A 19,131-nucleotide genomic window follows, 5' to 3' on the forward strand; every position below is an offset into this window, starting at 1 on the left:
CTCAGATAGACTTCTTGGCTTGTGTGGACACCTCACATGCCCAGATATGCATCTTGTCCTTTTTTGTATGGGGGTAACCTGTGAACTCTCCCTACCACCATTAGGCCTGCTCCACCCAACTTAGGTAGGGAGACTCCTAAAGGAGGTATCAGACACAATAGGCAGGGCTGGGCTGGAATTCAGAAGCCTGAGTCTTGGCACTTCCACTAACCAGCTGAGGGACCTTGGTCACACCTCTTCCACTCTCTTGGGATCTGTAAAATGAGGGATATAGGGCTGATGATATCCAAGGCTCATTTTAGCTTTACCTGACTGGTACACTTTGTATCTTACATGAGCTTAGGTTAAATCCTCCCTGAAGTCTAATATTCATCCTTCTTACTGCTGGAGCAGCCTCTCTCATTCAGACTCCCCAACGAGGACAAACCCAATTTGCTTGAAATGGAATGTCAACTGCCCTCAGCCTTTTCCTTTCCCTGAGACTCCACATCTGCCTGCAAATAACTCCCACAGATTAAAAAATCTGGAGTTTTTAATATCTGACCGTGCAGACAAGAGGACCCCCTCCTAACCCTCCCAAAGGGGGTCAGCACAGCCATCTCACTCACCTCCTGGGAGCTGTCCGTGGTGCTGGATGTGGCTCTGGCGCACGTGTGGATGAAAGAGGGCGAGAGGGTGGTGGAGCACCTGCCCGCCCCAGGTGAGAAGCTAAAGGAAAGAGAAGAAGCAGAAACATTTGGAAACAGTAAAGAAAGGGGCAGATGTATTCCTGAAGAAAGTTTCTCCTCTCTGAAGACCTCCAAACTGCCAATACTACTTTGGGGGGGAGAGCACAAGAGTCAAGGAAACTCTGAACCTCTCACTCCTTCAACCCTAATGACTTAAATGTCTGTATTATCTCAGTCCTCATATGGATCCTATTTGGAAATCCACAGGGAGATGGAGTCATAATTCCTGCCCTTGGGGAAGAGCTCAGGTTGAGGTAGTTGACAGGGTACAGACCTCTAAATTCCACCCTAAATTCTAAGGCTCCTACAAGGAATTTAGTAATAAAGATGAAGAAGATACACAGGTGAAGATACACAATCTGCCTGATAGTATTAGAGATATCAGGAGCTTGGGAGGAAAGGTAGGGAAGGCAGGGAAGGGTGCATGTGTGTATGTGCCCGTGCACAGGTGTGTGTGTGTGTCCTGGGCAGAGATGAGCCTGTATCAGTGGTTCTTAACCCTAGCTGCACATTAGAAACACTGAGGGAACTTTTAAATGATATCGACGCCTAGGCCTCATTCCCAGATACTCTGATTTCATTGGTTTGGGGCTGGCTCTAAACATCAGTATTTTTTTAAAAGTTTCCCAAATGATTTTGGTGCATAACCAGGTTGAGATCACTGGCTTGGAAGAAAGCAGAAAAGAAAAATTGCAGGGGTTAAGCCTGATCATCTGGAGGGAGAGGCAAAGCTAGGGGCCCTGTAGAAGAAGGGAATGAATAGAGAAGAGAAGGACAAGCATATTGACTCCCGTCTCCTAGGAGCTCCCTATGGCCCCAGGCCTGGCCTAGAGACCGACTCAGGTGTTGGGCTTGTCTCTTCTGTGCTGTGGAAGTTCAAACCACCCCAAGGCAATGAGATGGCCTGTCTCCCCACCCCAGTCCCTTATGCAGAGACAGGGAATGGGTGCAATGACCCTGAGGGCATGCTGCTCCCCTTCACCCAGAAGGTCCCCAGGGAGGCGGTTGTGGAAGGTAAACAGCAACAATGGTCTCTTTCAGTGTCCAGATTCCAACCCTTCAGCCCAATTAGCAGACACAGCAAACAGCAATTCAGCTGCCTTCAGCCGCTGTCATAACAAACTCAGAGCAGCCTTAATGGGGGGATTAGGGCAGGAGGAGGGGGCGGGTTTCACTCTGAGCCCTGGGAGAGCCTGGGTGGCAAGGAAGGGTTCCCCTTTTCTCTCACCTCTCTCCTATCTAAATATGCACCACCCACCTTTACCTTCCATAACCCTGCTCCTCATTCTCCTCAAAGCTCCGAGAATGTTTTTATGGTTTTGTCTGTTCTTTCCCTCCAATGATTTTAAAGCATTAACCTAAATTCGTTTATCTCCTAGGGAAGTGGGCAAACCCTGCCACCGGAAGAGACAGTGCCATAACCCCCACAATCTCTGAGGTCTCAGTAGCAAAGGAAAGGAGGCGAAAAGGTCAGTCTGTCCCCAGAACACTGGGTGGGAAGGAGGTGAAGAAATAAATGAGTATTCCAACTCCCAAACCTTGGGAAGTACAGACTTCAAGAAGATCTTCCAGATGTAGAAGAATGCAGAGGGGCCTGTGCTTCTCTGGTGGGTTACCAACCTTGGGAACTGAGTTGAGGGGCTGGGAGGCAAGAGGAGAGAAAACACTCCTTCCTAAAGTCACTCAGTGAGGAAGAAAAGTCTGCATGCTGATAGGCAGGTCTTTATTTGGTTCATTAATTATACCCACTACCTAACTGGTCCTTTAATTTAATAAACTGTGTTTTTAGTAACTCTAGAAGTCTAATGGAATAAACTTGGAGTGGCATTATTACACATGCCATATTTCTCTATCTACATAAGTCTGTTTACCAATCATAAATACTCTTACCAATAAGTTGTAAGATCCATTAAGGAGAGAAACACGATGGCCATTCTGCCTCGTGGACTCTAGCCTCTTCCCTTAACAGGTTTCCCAAGGACTGTTCCTCTTCTCCCCAGTCTTCAGACACTGCCTACCCAGGTCCCACGAGTCCCTCTTCAACTCCCAAAGCTGGAAAAGAAGGAAGAACTTCCTCGAGTTTAAATGTTTTGAAATCCTCAGTCAAGAATATGCCAAAGAGCTGTCCTTTTTGCTTGATTTTATTGATTCTGAAATCAGTCATATGCTTTCAAACTGTTGTTCCAAACTGTAGCCTTTAACCCTTCTGCAGTCTAAGAATTATTCCTTACCCATGGGCATCATAACATATTATAAGATATTTTATATAGAATTCTTCATTTGCTCCATGTGACAACCCTGAGGATATAGATTCTTATCCCTATTATACAAATATCTGAGCTGAGGTTCAGAGATCTGCGTAGCTGGTAAATGATGGTGCCTAAACATCGACCTTGGTTCAGTTGCACTTGCTCTTTCTATCTCTTTCCCTTGCTACGCTTGCTGATTGTGACAGTTCTTATGACTTTAAGGACCTTTCAACAAAACCCTTTCCATTCCTAGAATTGGGAAAAATTTGTCTCAGGGTGAGGGTGTGAATGACAATGTAAAACTTGAGTTTTAAGAGAGTTTTACATTTAGGAGAAAATTGCCTTTGAACTTCTGAACTCAGAATTCAATAGGAGGGCACTGGGATGAAGGACTGAGGAGAGAATGGATTAAAAAACCAGCTTAGAATTTGCTTTCCAGTAGGAATAGGTGGATGTTGCAAGATCTGAAGAATAGAAGTAAAAATTCTTGGGCACAGACAGAAGCGTGATGATACAAAGGAAGAAATTTCCTAACTGGTAACTGGTGAGACCCTTCAGAGCCCCTTTCAACCTAGCATCCCTGCACCCCCATTCTGTCAGTTCTCCTATTGGGTTAGCTGGAGGGGGTACTATCTGGTATAAAGGTTGGGGGAGGCAGGAGGCAGGACCGAGTGGTGTCACTGTGATGTGTGCATTTGGTAAAATCCCTTGAATCCCAGAATGTATGTTCCTCTAGTGGATTTATACCCATACATAGCCAGGCATCGCTAATCTCACACCAGAGCTTCCTGCCCACCGTGGATCACACACATCCAACCTCAAACCAGGTCACACACCACTCAGTTTCTCATCCTCATAAGCAGACACACAGCTCACAAACAGTCACGCATCATTCTCCTGACAACCCCACCCCCACCCCCACAGGCACACACCATATGTACACATAAGGCAGACACACACCCTCACCCCCACACTCCTCCTGGCCTCTACTCCCCCTTTCCACTGAGCTGCTTGTTTTGTAGGGTGTAAACCCTCAACCCACCAGTTCCCTCAGACCCTGTATTCTCCTTCAGAGATCCTGTGGTGAAATGTCCTAACGGGATACAACAATAATAATATAAACCCATTGTGGTTAATAATATATGTTCTAAGTCTTATGTGGGTGAGTCTCAGGAGATCCCAAATACACATTTCCAACCAGTTACATGAAAAATTAAAAAAGAAAAAAAAGGCCTATTTTTCTTGGTGCTCCTTCTCCTCAGGTCGCAACTCCCCAGCCCATGCTCACAACGAGGCCTTGCATCTCTCCGTGGGCCTTCCCTCTCCCCTGATGCTCTGATTCCCTCCCTTCTTAGCTCTTCTCCATCCGGGTCTCCCCACCTCACCCTCTCAAGCCCTTCCCTCAGGCAAGTGTAGAGTATCAGAAAAAGCAATGGGTTTGAAACCATTGAGTGACATTAGCAACTCACTAGAGTCTGTGGTTCCCCACCTGTAAAATGGGGTTAACAACAGCTACAGTGTTGGAGGATCAGAGAAAGGCACGTAGGCAGAGCGCTGTTCCCAGGAAGTATGGTGTGGTGTTAGGGATTATTAGCCCCTGCCCCAAACCTGCTCCCTTTCTCCCTAATCCTGTCTCCAATTGCCCCGCTCCAAAAAACCCAAATTCCAAACCGCTCAAAAAGCAAGAGGCTGCTAATCTCTCCTTCCTCCAACCTCTGAAGTAAGGAAACATATGGACACTAGGCTCTCTGAAGCCCAATTGTCTTAGTTTGGGTTCCCCAATATTTCCCCCATATTACATATAATTGAATCATAATCTTCTAGCTATAAAATCAGTTCCTGGGAGGAAATTTTAAATTTACACAGGAAACTGGAGTCAGTACAAGGTTATTTCATCCAGTTCTCCTTTTGCCCTCTTTTTACCCCTTCCTGCCCTGCCCTGCTCTGTGTTCTGGAATGCCAGGAGGTGGGGGATGGGATGGGGAGAGGTAATAAATGCAGAGGGGCTACCTCTAGCTTTGCTACGTTTACTTTATTCTACCAAGTGACTCTAGACCACCCTCCTTTCCACTGCGCCTAAACACTCTTTTGCTTGAAATATTTAGGTCAGGCCATATAAATGGATTCTTTTAGGAAAGGCCCTGATTAATCTCTCTAATTCTTCGCTTTCTCTGGGCCGCATAAATACTAAGCTACAAATTCCTTTGTGTTTGAGCCCCTTGAGGCCATTTGCTCTTGGAGATGATTTCCAAGAGAGTGAGGATGGAGTGGGAAGGGAGGGTGTCCTGAAAGACCCCAACTCAACCCCTTTGGTCTGTGAAGACAAAGCTGGCATGAGAAGCTTTTCAAGACATCAGACTCAGCTCCTGGGTCGGAAGGAGGAAAGAATATGGAAACAAGTGAGCTGAGAAATACTCTGCACTCCATTGCCCCAGAACCCAGCCTGGGCAAAAGGTTTCCCAGCCACGCTGTCTTCTTCTTGAGCAACCCCCCACCCAGTACCTCCAGCCCTACATGCATTTATCTCCACTTTGCCATTCTCAGCTCCCAACCAAGCTGCATAGACCTATATGGCTTCAGGGAGTCATCAAAGCAAAGACCAGCGTTCTCAGGTGACCTCCTCAAACCCTCTCACCCCAGCAGTAGCTGTGGATAGCCTGCGGGAAGCTGTTCACCGGAGCCCACGGGAGAGGCCTGGGCCGGGAGCCCCAGGCACTGGCCCGAATAACCCTGCAACTAGATTTCAACAGATCTCTCCCTTGGAGCAGCTTCTCTGGCAGTGACCCAATTCGCAGCCTGCTGGAAAAGGCCCCATCCCGAGAGGTAACCACAATGCCGCTTTCTTGCTTCCCCCCAACTCGGCGGGGGAAGATATCGCACCCGGCTAAAGTGAAGGGGCGGCGACTCCTACCTGCGCGGACCGGGTTGGGGGGTGGGAAGTCGCCCCGACAGGCGCGGTCTGGAGGCGCGCGGGCCGCCGGGTCCTCTTCTCGCCTCCCATGGCCCGCGGGTCCTCGCGGCTCTAACCCCTCGCTTAGGCTTCCCCCGCCCGCCCGTGCGGCCAGCTTTCCCGGGGTCCCTCTGCGCAGTGTATGGGGTTATTTTTACTTTCGGTTATCTAGCTTTATGAAGACTCCACACCACTCATACAGCTAGATAACCAAAGATAACAACCAACCCCGCCTCCTGGCTGCCGCCGCCGCCTCTTCCGCGCAGTCCCTCGGCTGCCGCCGCCGCCAGCACCGCCGCCGCCTCCCGGTCGCCCGCCGGTGGGGGTTAGGGAGAGGGTACACGGGTGGAGGTGGGGGGCGAAGAGAGAAACGGAGTCCCAGACGGAAAAAGACTCGGAGACACAAGGATACAGACACGACAGAGACCGAAAAAGGCGTGGAAAGGATGCGACGACCGGTGGTGTCGAAGTCCGAAGATCGTTCCCGGACCCCAAAAGCTTCCGACGCTCGTTTTCCCCGCTCCCCCTTCCAGCCAAAAGCGGGAGTTCTGCTGGTCCCGGGGAGGAGGGACTCGTGAGCTTTTCGTGCTACCCGGGAAGACCGCCGGGACCGAGGCGGAGGCCTCCCCAACCTCATGGGGTCTCCACTGCCCTCCTTTGGAAGATCCAGGCGCATCCGATAGCCGGAGCCTTAGCTTTCAGAGGAAGCCGAGCCCCCGCGTGGGGGGTCGTAGCCGGGAGGAGGGGAGCGGCCCCATCACATCTCCCAACTCGCGAGGGCGATGGAAGCGAAGCAGAGCTGGTGCAGGGGAAAGGGCTGGATTCAAGCTACCGACTAAAAGCGGGAGCAGGTACCGAAATCCTGGGGGTAAAACCCCGAAGGCGTCCCAGCAAGAAACAGGGAAATCCCGGCAACGCAAAGAGAGAGGGAAGCCAGTGGGGGTAGGGTGGGAGGCAACCCAGAGACTCCCAAGCGAGTCTCTCAAGGAGAGAAGGAAAGGGCAAAGACCCCACCCGGGAAGGGATCCAGGAGAGCACCCACGAGATAGAGTGGGAGGAGGAGAGAGGAGGGTGGGCCAGGCAGGTGAGCTGAGTCCCAGGCCCCGCAGGACTCCCCACCCCCCATCCCGAGAATGAGCTTTGTACAAAGAGGTCCAGAAATCACCCAGGGCTGTGAAAATGGCCGGGGGTCCGAGGCTCGACGTGCCATAGGGGTTGGCGGGGGTTCCGATCAGGAATGGGAATCGTCCAGGAGGTCCCGGGAGCCCCGAGGAGGGTGTGGGGCTCGGCCGGCCCCTCGTGGCAGACGTGCAGGCACGCTGGGTTCCGAAGCGCTCGCCCATCTCCTGCCCCGAGCCGGCCAGGCCACTTACATCGAGCCCAGGGTGCCCATCTGTGCTCTCTGTGCGGTCCTCCTGGCACATTCCCGCCCACGGAGCACCATGGCCTTGGGTCCGGGGTGCCAGGGCTCAGCTGGCGACGGGCGGAGGCGCCCGCCGGGATCTCAGGCTCCGCGGAGCCAAGGCTAGCAGGGCAGAGCGGGCCTCTCACCTCGCTCGCTGTCTCCTCCGCCTCCGCCGCGGCTCTGGCCCGGGCGCGCTCCGGCTCCGGACTTTTCATTCATCCTTTCACGCTCCCTCCCCAGGCCAGCCTCTGATTGGTTCCTCCGAGTCTGACGTCACCTCCTCGTTCCCCCGTCGGCCCCGCCCCTCCCGCTTCTCCAGTCGAGCCGGAGAGCGCAATTGGGGCGCCCCTCCTCTCAGAAAATTGGGGGGAGGGGGGGAGGAACTACTATGTCTGCTGATTCCCAGCGTCTTGCTGCCTCACCCACCCCCGAGACCCGCCTGCCACCTCCAATCCATTGCCATTTGTGGTTTTGATCTCCAACCTCACTCGTTTTGTAGGTTGTACGTTTTCCATTTTGGCTCTAGTTATATTGCACCAGGTCCAGGGCTCGAAGACGGGAAAAGAGATCGGGTGACATCTCCTCAAAAAGAACCAGATTACTGGAGACTACCCCTACCTTCCTTTCATCAGAATAGTCTTTGTGCTCCTCGGGTTCTGATCCCTCCCAGACTGTGATCCTAATCTTTTAGGACTGCAAGAACCTCTCTAGTTGATTTTCAACCCCAAACAGCGAGGGTAAGATTCTGGAAGTTTGGGACTCTTACTGGGAGACGGGACGCGCGTCTGAGCGAGGCTGGACCTCTTTTTTCGCCGTGCAGAAATGGGAATATCTCTTGAACTTGTTCACAGCACCAAAGTTCCAGGTAGGGGAAGCTGGAGGATCCCAGCTGGCGTTAGCCTGGGCAACACCCATAGATTTGACTCAGCCATGGAGGCCCTAGCTGGCGCCTTCTCTCCCCTTCCCTACCCCGTGCGCCTCCAACTGCAAGCCCTTCGCCCCTGTCCCTGTTCCATCTCCAGGCGCCTAGAGAGGTGGGGTCACGAGGAGAAGGATCACTCTCCAGCAAGGTTTCAGGTTCCGGGCTTTCCCGACCTGGCTCTCCATCTGGCCTGGAGAATCAGAGCTGAATAAAGCGGTGTCCCATCCCCAGCAGCACACGCTGACCCACAGGCAGGATCTGGATTCTCCCTGCCTAGTGGAGCACTCTGAGAGCGAGCTGCAGTCTCCTAGCTGAGCAGCTGTGCCTGCCAGGGAGCAGTCCAAATTCCCGTCCTGAGGTACCCTACCCCTCCATTCACCCTACTCTCGGCCCGTTTGCTAAGAAATCCTAGGACTTAGATACCTGGAGCCTGTCTGCCTGCTGAATATGGGCCTGCTCTTATCACCAAAGATCCCTGAACACTACGCCAACAGGGGTGCATTCCAGGGGACCCCAAGTTTGGCCATCAGGCCCAGCCAGATTGTTTCATGCACCCCAGGGTCCCGCCTCAGCATACTCTAGGACAAAGCTGAGCCTGAATGCTGTTCGCCTTGGTTAGATGCAAGCCACTGGCCAGTGGTTTTCATTTGGTGCTGCACTCAAAGACTAGAGAATGTCTGAATAATCGCTGCATGATCGTGGGGTGGGGGACACTTCAAAATAGGATAAAGCCCAGGGACCTGTGTTTCACTACCAGAATAGCGGTACAGAGGTGAAGCAAACAGCCTGATTTCCCCAGGTCTCAGGGCATTCTCAAGGCTGTGCTTGGCGCAGCTTTTTTCTCTCTGTCAGCCTCCACATGGTCTCAGGGCCCTTACCCAAGGGAAAGGCTTTCTAGAAGCTTCCACAGCACCAATTCTTCCCCCGCCCAGAACTGGGAGCACATCAGCCAGCAATGGTGGTGAGAGGAGAGAGACAAAGTGTCCACTCCCTACTTTGTTTCCTCCTGCCCCCTCCCAGGTACACCTACAGCTCAGAAAGGAGCACTGGGGGAGCACTGGGGTCGCTGTTGCTCCTACAGTTGCAGAAAAGCGGAATCCTCCCGAAACACTCTCAGAGATAGACCTACTCTACTGGCTGTGCTGCTAAATGCATTCCCTAAATGCATCTCAGAGAAACGATAGGCCCCTCCAGCCCTTCCTCTTTGTGTCTACAAACCTCCTCAAATATTTCTCAGTACACCACCTCACACCCCTTTACAGGATACCCAATATCCTCTAGACATTCCAGCAATCCTAAGTAGAGCCTACACTTCTCCTACGCACACCACCAACTTCCCCTATAAATATTTCCCTATTTGCCCTCCACAAGACCCCTTCAAAGCACCTTAAGCAGACCTTCTCCCCCTCTTTCCTCCCCCCACCCAGCGCTTAGGAGGCTGGGGCCAGCTTGTGGGAAAGAGCGGGCTGTCCTGCTAGCTAACACTCTCCTCTTTCTTGTCTGTCACCAATTTCCAACGACGTCCCCTGCCCTCTGTGGGGCCCAAGCTCATCTCCACAACCCCTTACCCTGGCCTGCGCCATCCAGACAGCTAGGAAAAGGCGACTGGGATCAGCAGGAACCTTCTTCTCTTTCAGCTACTATTTTTGTTGGGGAGGGGAGAGGACAGAAAGGTTTCTTTGCCCAACGGAGACCCTCCACCTCCCCCCCATTGGCCAAATTCAGACTTAACTGGACTTCCTCAAAAACCAAAATCAGGAGAGAATTGGGTACATATCTAAATTTCCCCAAATAGTTAGATAAAGAGCTAGATCCCCCTGCCTCGTACTGTCACTTTGGGTTCTACAGAGGTACCTCAGCCTAAACAGTGTCCCCACAAAAGAAAATGGAGATTAGTCTAAGTTGTCCTGGCACTATCTCCATGGAATTTCCCCTCTCTGCCCAGATTCCTGATGAAGTAATTTTTGTTTGGTTTTGTCTGGGTGGACTTGACAAGCGATCTCCCACCACTTCTGCTCAGGGATGGAGGTGAGTGAGGCATCTGTCTTTATTCCAATGGAGATGGAGCTATAAGCCATGAAAGAAACAGAAAACTCCCTACCATCATATTAACTGGGATTGGTTTGTATACCAAGACATGTTGCTCTAGTTTCAAAAAAGAAATTACTTTGAGGGTAGCAAGTGAGACAGCCCCTCAAGGGCAGAGGCAAATTCATACATATTCAAGTCTGTGGTATCTAAGTCTACGCCCAAAACATAGTGGGTGCCCAGTAATTGATGAATTAATAAAGGTATGAGTGTGTCTGCAAGTCTGAGTTTGCCGTCATGTGGATTGAGCACATTGTGGGTGGAGAGGGAGGGTATTGGTAAAATGTGTGTCCTGTGGGATCTGTGTGGGGGTGTGTGTGAAGAGAGGGGAGGCGTAATATCTATGGTGTTGTGTGTTAGTGACTATTCAGCAGTTCCTTTGACTAGAAGAGACCCTTCTACTGCCCAGAATTGGATAAAATGGGTACCTTAGGTCCCCTTGTGCTTGGCCCACCAGCCTCAGTCTCCCTAGGAAGGCCTCGGTTGGAGCAGAGCCTTCTGCTTGCAGCACACAGCACACTCCGCTGCAGCGTTCTGTAGAGCGATGGTCTGCAGACCCCACCGGGAGTCCTTCCAGGGAAATTCTGAGGGGGCTGTGGGGAGAGCACACCAAGTCCCAGGAACTGATCTGGGTCTATAAGTGTCTCAGTTAGCCTAGGAGCCTGCATTCTTACCAGCGCCTGACCCCACCCCCATCCCTACAGTCCTGATGCCCACCCATTGTCTGTGTGCCTGGAGAGGCCCATGGAGAGAAAAACGTGGCCTGAATTATGCTCTCTGGCTGCAGCTTTTGGACAGATCTTTGTAATGTGGGTCCCAAAATACATTTTGGGATTAAGCCACTCTCCTGAAATACTCAGGTAATTAAATAAAAGCATATTTTTCCTTTGTTTCAATCATCAGGTTAATTTACCTTGATATAGATGAAAGCTGCATTTGGAGGAGGGTGGGTTCAGGTATTTATTTCTGTCTTATAAGTGCATCATTATTATGAACATTATCATACATTATTCTTTTGCTATAGACTATTTGCATTGTCCATGGGATAGTGACAAATAAAAGCAAGAATTGGCAATAAAAAATGCTTAAGCTGTGAAAAATATATATATATATATCTCCATATGGGCAGATGAGGTTAGAGGACGTGGAGACATAATCTGGAAGATCTCATCCCTGGAGGTACCACCCTTCCCTCCCCACAAGACTGTTTTTTCTCTTATTGAGAGGCCAGCCTGCGAATCCCTCAGAGAGGTGAGAACAAGGTGACAGAGATGGTAGAGTGTCGGCCATCAGCAAATGGTCTCCTTGAGGGGCAAAAGCATGAGTCTGTAAGCATGTTGTGCATGCACACAGGCATGCACACACACACACAAACCTATCAACGAAGACAAATGCAATGACATAGTCACAGATACAACCTCCTGATGCTTACAAGTACACACCCTGGCACTCACACCCACTCCTCACACTGCTCTCCTTTCTCACCTCTGTCACCCATGTACATATCTCTGCTCCTTTCTGCAACCAACCACCTCCCCCAAGGTCCACTGGCCTCCAGCTCTGCCTTCAGGAGCCTATGAGAGAAGGGGAAGAATTCTCTGAATCCTCAATGCCTCTCCTCTCTCTCAAAGAACTGGGCACACGGTGGCCTTTCATTCCTCAGCCACCTTGTCACATTCCCATTATCAATGACCATGCAGGTCTTACTACAATTGGAGTAGACCAAAATCAGGGGCTGGAAGCTAGGAGAGACAGGGGGTGGGGTAGAGAGGTGTAGAGAACAGGAGAAAACCCAAGTGATAGAGGGCCAGCTTCCCTTTTCCTCCCCCACCCACACCACCATCAAAACAAACAAATAAGAAAATAAATACCCCAAAAGCCAAAGGTGGCCACCTACGATGACACCAGAAACAAACGAGGCTGCTTCTTCTTGGATGCCCAGCTCCTGTCAAGGAGGAGAATGCAAAGGTTAAAGTCCTTTGAGCAGCTCCAACCTTCTCTCCCTAACACCCCTAGTCTCTCGATCACTCTCCCACCAACTCCTTTTCTCCTGGTCTTATGTTTGGCAGGGCCCCTGGCCAGAGCTTCTCCAGCTCCATCTTGCCTGGACGAATCCAACCCACGCCCACAACCTCCCTCCACCTCCACCCAAAACCTTAGGGCCCAGGGGTTTGAACTGAGCCTGTGGAGATGCTGTGTCCTTTCTGACTTGAACATTCAGAAGCAATCCCCTGCCCAGTGGACATTGTCTCCTCACAGACTCTTGCTGCTCATGGTCCACCAGAAAGCACCCTCAGGACAGAATGAAGGATCTGGGATCAGGGATATATTTTTGTCTGTCTAGATCTAACCGCATTCTAAACTGTAAAGTGCTGTGCACATTTAAGATATTCTCAATCATGCTGTGTCTCTAGCTTTCTCCCCTCATCTCTGTCATTGCCTATCTACCTATCACCTATCCACGCATATCACTAAGGATCCATAAAAACACGTCCTGTAGCTATCAATTTTCTCCCTCTCTTCCTTTCCTTCTCTTTCTTGCATATACAAAAGGTGTGAATACAAAGCAGTAGGTTTTTTTAATTTTAATGTTGGGAATGGAACACAGTCTCAATATTTTATAGTCTCACCTTCCCAGTATTTTGCTTTCAGGAAAAATTATGATTTGGGGGAATGACATGTATACCATAGGTGACCCAGCTCCCAAAATACTAAGAGGAGGGTATTTATGTATGTGCGTTTGTGTGTATTGGGGTAAGTTGATGACTCCTTCTACCTCAAACTCAACTCGACAACTAATTCTTCTTCTTCTTCTTTTTTTAAGTCAGGAAGATAACCTACCTAAATGCAGAGGAAATCAGAAAAAAGGAGGGCTGGGAACCAGGGATAAGCCTTAAATCCAAGCCTGATTTCTAGGAGGGGTGCTCTGAATGCCCCCTCCCACTTCTAACACCCATGAATACCCACTTGACTCCCAGCCCCAACTCTGCCAGCCCATCCATTTCGTAAAGGGATGTCTGAGTCTGAAATTGTTATCTTCATGCCAAAGAGGGGGCCACCCACCCCCCAACTTGCTGACTTGCTAGAAAATAGGCACAAGGACAGTTCTTCCACCCTAACCAAAAAGAGCCGTGGGATCCCGGGAGCAGTTACACCTCTCCTCACTGACATCTGCCCTGCCGCCTCCCCCTCAACACATACACACAATGCCCGTGGTGACAAGGACCAGGGCCCAGGACGCATGGAACATGTGTGTGCATGTTTGGTGGTTGGCAGCCTCAGCTTCTCCCAGAAATCTGGCCTCTGGGATACCAGAAATAGTCTGCTGGCCTCCAGCCCCCACTACCCCATGATGCTTCCAGCCTGTCTCCCAGAAAGCACCGTGTGGGTGGGGACTGGAGGCGAGAAGAGTGTCTTCTTTCTATATCCCCTGGCCCCTCTTAAAAACACGAAATTAAAAAACCACCATCAGATGAGTCGGATGAGAGCTGGAGTAGGGGTCTATCCCCTTCTAGAACCTAAGCATCTGCCCCCAACACCTCACTTGACTTTAAGCTCCCCTTAGCCCCCTTCCCACCTGCCAGCTCATGGGAAAAGCGGGGAAGAAGGAGAATGAAATTAATCTAAATCCTATAAAATGTTTTTGGATTTTTTCCTAATTCTGGCCTCCACCGTTTTGGAAATGTGGCTCCTTTCCCCCTGCCCCCCAGTCCCTCAGACTTTGTCCTCCCCTAAAACCTGAAGTCTCTGGGGCTGAGAGGAATAAGAGCCAGAGCAGGGAAAGAAGGTCAGGAGTCCAAAGACAGAACCATTTTTTCTCTTCCCTCCCATCTCCACTACACTCTTCCTTCCTGCCTCTCCTCCTGTGCAAGCATTAAGACGTTGGCCATGGCTGGTGGAGAGAAGGGAGGGGCGGATTAATAGGATCAGTAGCACCGTGACCCTAAAGCCCCCTGAATCCCATTGACAAACTTAGTGAGCTGTCTCCGGGTTGGCCAGGGCTGGGGGAAGGAGGGGGACTGAGAGGCGCTCTGGGGCGGCTGGGCAGGGCCGCTGCCTCAGCTCGCCGCCCGCGGGGATGGATGCCCTGGAAGCAGGAGGTGAACCCTGCTCTGCCAGCTACTCCTCCACACACACACCTCATCCCCTTTAGTCACCCCTTAAATCTTTTATCAGCCTTTCCTTGCTGAGATGATTGCACCCGCCTCCATTAGCCAGCAGGCAAAGTACGAAGGTTAGAGCGCCCTGACTGATTTTAGGGGATCCCTTCCCACCCCCAGCCTAGATGTCTGAGGGGCCTAAGCCTCTCCGGAATGGCGACTTACCTGGCTTCTGTGAGGAGGAGAGACTGCTCGGTGGCCCCTGCCGCTGGACTGCCTCTCTCTCCCGGCTCCTAGCCTCTTGTGGAGTGGAGGCTGCAGCTCGGATGACGTAGCATCTGTCTATCCATTCAGGAATTTCGCTGGCCTCTCTCTTTCTCTTGCTGTTGTCCCCGGGAAGGCAGCAAAAAGGGGGTGCTGCCCCTGTCTGGAGACACCACCACCACCAAAATAACAGCCCACTCTGATGAAGCCCCCTCCTTCTTCCTTCTAATGCCTGTGTGGGAAGGGGTCTTTGTCATCTCCACTGTTTCCCACCTCCTCCTACTGCCTTTTCGAACCTGAGGCAGGAAGAAGGGGCGAAGGGAAGCTATTGTTCCTCCAGGCCACCCTCATCCCCAAAGGAAGCAAGAGAAAGGGTGTGACAGAAATACTCCTGTCCTCAGTCTCCTCCAGTTCTAATTCACCTCGGAACTCGGAACTCGAGAGCGAGGTTAAATGCCGTGTGTGTCCAGGGCGGGGAGTTGAGTTGGTTGGAGTGACAGAAAGAGCACACAGCGTGCCATTTGGAGGTTCAGGGTGTTCCAGTCCCTCCTTCCCAGACCTTCCCCCAAGTCCCTGTCCCTGTCAGCTCAACTATACACAAATCCAGATCTTAGTTGTGAAAGAGAAAGTGACAATTGGAAGATGAGGGCTGAGAGCTAGAGTGGGGGACAAAGTGGGGGGCGGTGAAGGCCAGTGCTTGAAAGTCTAGACAAGAGAAGAGGAGGGGTGGGACCACAGACTCACAGTGGGAGATAAATTATCTTGTTCTTAGAGGAGGGAGAGCGATTTGGGAGTTGGTTTCCAGGGCTGGTGTCCCGATATTTGGTGGAAGCTGGGGCCCAGAATGGTACAATGGTCGGGTCTCTTTTCTCCCTCTCACCCCCACCCTCGGCCCCTCCCTTTTTCTCCCTCCCACTCTTCCTGGCCTGCATGGGAACTCAGTCTGAGCTCGACATGACAGACAGCAGGCCTGCATGCTAATGAAGTTTGTCTCAAGTTCATTGTCAAAGCCCCCCCTTCCCCAAGGCCCCCTCCCCTCCTCTCATACACAAATCTCCCTCCAACTTTTGTCCCACAGACCTGGAGGCCACTTGAGTCTCTGCCGGCTCCCCTCTCTCACCCTCCCCCACTGCTTTCAGTCTCCCCTTTCCTCACTACCTCCCTCAACTGGGGCGGGGGGCTCTCTTCTCCCTGGTGCCTTCCCAACCACCTTCTGGCCCGGCTACCTCTAAGCTCTGAAAGAGGGATTCTGAGGGCTAAGTTCAGAGTCTATAGACCTGGTCCTTCTTCCCCCACCCCACAGTAGGGAGACTTTGAGGAGGTGAGAGAAGGCAACAGACTGCCCCACTCAAGGTTCCCTGCCCCCCAGTTCTCAGCCCTGTCCTGGCCCAGTCCCCCCATTCCAGCCTCAGCTTCCCCCTCCCTCATTCCTCCCATTATGATTATTTTGCTCTCCCCTTGATTACATCTGCTTCACTAGCTCAGAAATAAAGATCCTTTGAGACTAATTTTGCAACCCCCCCAGCTCCCCACCCCTTCCCTCCTCCTTCCCTCTAGACCAGGGCTCCCTTTAGCTCCTTTCTCACCGGCTGGAAGACATTGAGTTCCTTGTCTAGGGAGCTGGGGGTTTGATGGGAGGGGGTGCCAGTGGAATGGAGGGGGGGTCTCTCAAACTCTGGGACGTGTCCAGCAATCCAAACCTGTCCTTCCTTTGTTCCTCTAAATCTCTTCATACTGTCACCACCCTCTGGAGTCCGCCTTTCTCCCAGTAACCAGGGAATAGGGGAGGAAGGGGAGGAGGACCCTGAACTCACTCCACCCCTCCCTCAGGAGGGAGGGGAAGAAAATGGAGGAAAAAAAAATAATCCCCCCCTCATTAGCCAGAAAGGAAGAGAAAGGGGATAATTATAATTAAAAGCAGACAGCTGTGGATTGCATCTTTTATGTTCCTCCAAGCTCTCTCCCCACTTCTGCCACCATCACCCAAAAATCTGCACAAGTCCATGAGCATCCTCCCCCTGGTTTCCTGAGGGTGGGGAGTGTGCTGGGAGAGTAAGGCATGGGGGCAGATTTGAGGAAGAGGATCCCACTTCCTCTCCCACTGACAGCACTTCCTTAAACACCTTAACAGGCCTAGGATATGGAGGTGCCCTCTTCTTGTCCCCCGAGATGTATCCCAAAATGTGGGCCTGTAGGAGGTGGGGGCATTCAGGTGATAATAACTAATTCAATAATTTTGGGAAATCTTTGATTTTCCTAAAAATAGCAATAACTTATTCATAATGATATTAATACTAAGAATTAAATATAACCTAGAATATTTTCTCATTCAGGCATCTCTTTCCTCCTCCCCTGGAATTGCCTCAAAACACAAGAGGGGTAGCTGAAAGCCAGAAGAGCTAGGATCTGTAAGGAGTGTTATAACAAAGAGAGGCTCATCAATTTAGGGTACACAAGAATGCACACATATACATTCGTATACTTTATAATTTTGGGGGTGGTGTTGCTAGGCCTAGCTCTGCTATCCTATGTATTTATAGAACTTGATCATAGGCCAGAACAGCAGGGTAATTATAGCATTATTAGCATATATGCAAATCAGGTAACCTATATACACTGAATGGAGGCAGATTATTATTTATTTCTCTCCCCCCACTCCTTCCCTGGTATCAGCTCTGGCTTCTCAGAGCTGCACACCAGCAATTATCTGACATTATAAGAGGGGGTTTTAGCCCTGGAGGAGGGGGCTGAGGGGAGTAGGACAGGGAAAAAACCTACCGGCGGTTTTATCTCATTTTACTCACCGTTATTCTGGGAAGAATGGGGGGGGCGTTCAGTGAGATGCCTTTGAACTAACAAAGCGGGGTTGGGGGAGAGACAGAGGCCTGAGAACAGAGACAGATGAAGTCAGAAAAGCTGTGAAGCAATGACAGAGCTGGAGCGAGATAGATCCCCAGATCAAGGGAGTGGAGAAGCTAGAGACAGAGTTGCAAACTCACACCAAGAGAGGCACAAAGACTCCAGATCTGGAGAGAAAACAAAGACCCGTTTATCTGGAGTCAGGATGAGCTCTCCAGGTTCACTCGGCTTGGGGCAGTATGGGGACCAGGACTTCCCCATCCCCTGTTCCCTGCTGACTTCAGAGCCCATGCCACACTACCAAGTCCTTTGCCCTCTTTCCACCACCTAGCAAATGGTGAAGGGACCCAGGCAGAGGCTTTTGGCTCATCCTTCATTCCAACCACCACATGAGGAGCACAAACCGCATGCACAAAGTCTGAGACCCTCCTTTCTCCCACCAGGACGAGCTGGGAGCCCCTCCTCTGCCCTCCTGGGCTGTGCTACCACCATCCTTCAGTCTTTGGCTCTCCAGCTAGATCTCCACAGGGCGCCTTGGTCTCTAAGGAGTCAGCCGCACCACTGCCTCCCTTTTCATTCTCTAGCCTTCTCTTACTCAGATGTTATTTATACTAGATCTGCGGTTGGGAAGCGGAACCTTGACAGTTTTTACTGCTTGACTTGCCCTACTGAGTTGGGTACCCCTTCCCCTGCCTGGCTGGGTGGGATTCTGCTGGCCCTTGCGGCCACAGACCAGGGATTGGGATGTCAGAGTCTCACCTACATCGTTCCCTCTGCTCCACTCAGAAGAAGCCTCTAGCCCCTAGGTGAATTAAGGGAGAACCTCTGTTTGACTGCCCCAAAGCCCTTTTTATGTCCGCAGAGACGCTTGCATCTCCATCAAGTTTCAAGTGTGTCTCTCCAGGTATCGCGTGCAGTGTGGCTATCTAGCTATCCCTGTCATAAAAACCTTTGCCCACCTGAAGCAAACGTCGAAGAAAGCAATAATGAGAGGACGGAGGATTACCAAAACTGGCAGAATCCAAGGGCTAAAATGCTTGCTCTTGAAGGGTATAAGAAAGAGACGGTCCCTGAGAGAAACAGCTACAGAGACGGACACTCAAAGAGACAGCGGCCAAAAGACTGAAAGGAAACAAAATTTCAAAGCTGTACTTAGATTTTTACACAAAAATGAAAATGTGCTGTCACGTAAATATATATATACAAGCAAGGTGAATGGGCTTATCATCGATGACCTCTGCATCTACGATATGCATTTGTATTTATATCTGCTCCTGGATCTGGCTGTGCTTCTTTGTGGCTATATGGTACAGAACAGTAAAAGAGCTGAAGAGGCAGTGAGAGAAAGACAGACAAATCGAGCGGAGAGAGAAACGGAGAGAGAGACAGCGACCAAGACCTACAAGAGCGAAAGAGAAAGGCGATGAGAGGCACCAGAAACCCAGTTAAGAACAGGGCAGACCCAGAGACTGACAGCCAGCCAGCCCTGGGGGCCAAGCTTTCCATTCTCTGTTCCACGTTAGAGATCTGGGATGTGGCCCTCACTTCTACCTGTTTCTCTCCCAG

At 51.0% G+C, this 19,131-nt stretch overlaps 1 long non-coding RNA gene across 1 annotated transcript; it reads right to left on the bottom strand.

The window, feature by feature from the left end:
• Window positions 1-211: 211 nt before the first annotated feature.
• Window positions 212-7,464, bottom strand: LOC131403158 (uncharacterized). Its single transcript, XR_009219244.1, has 3 exons — window positions 7,301-7,464; window positions 609-708; window positions 212-254 (listed from the first exon to the last, which is right to left on the bottom strand). It is a non-coding gene; the product is annotated as an uncharacterized LOC131403158 (long non-coding RNA).
• Window positions 7,465-19,131: the final 11,667 nt, after the last annotated feature.

Source organism: Diceros bicornis, chromosome 4 (assembly GCF_020826845.1).
Source record: "Diceros bicornis minor isolate mBicDic1 chromosome 4, mDicBic1.mat.cur, whole genome shotgun sequence".
NCBI classification, from domain to species: Eukaryota; Metazoa; Chordata; class Mammalia; order Perissodactyla; family Rhinocerotidae; genus Diceros; species Diceros bicornis.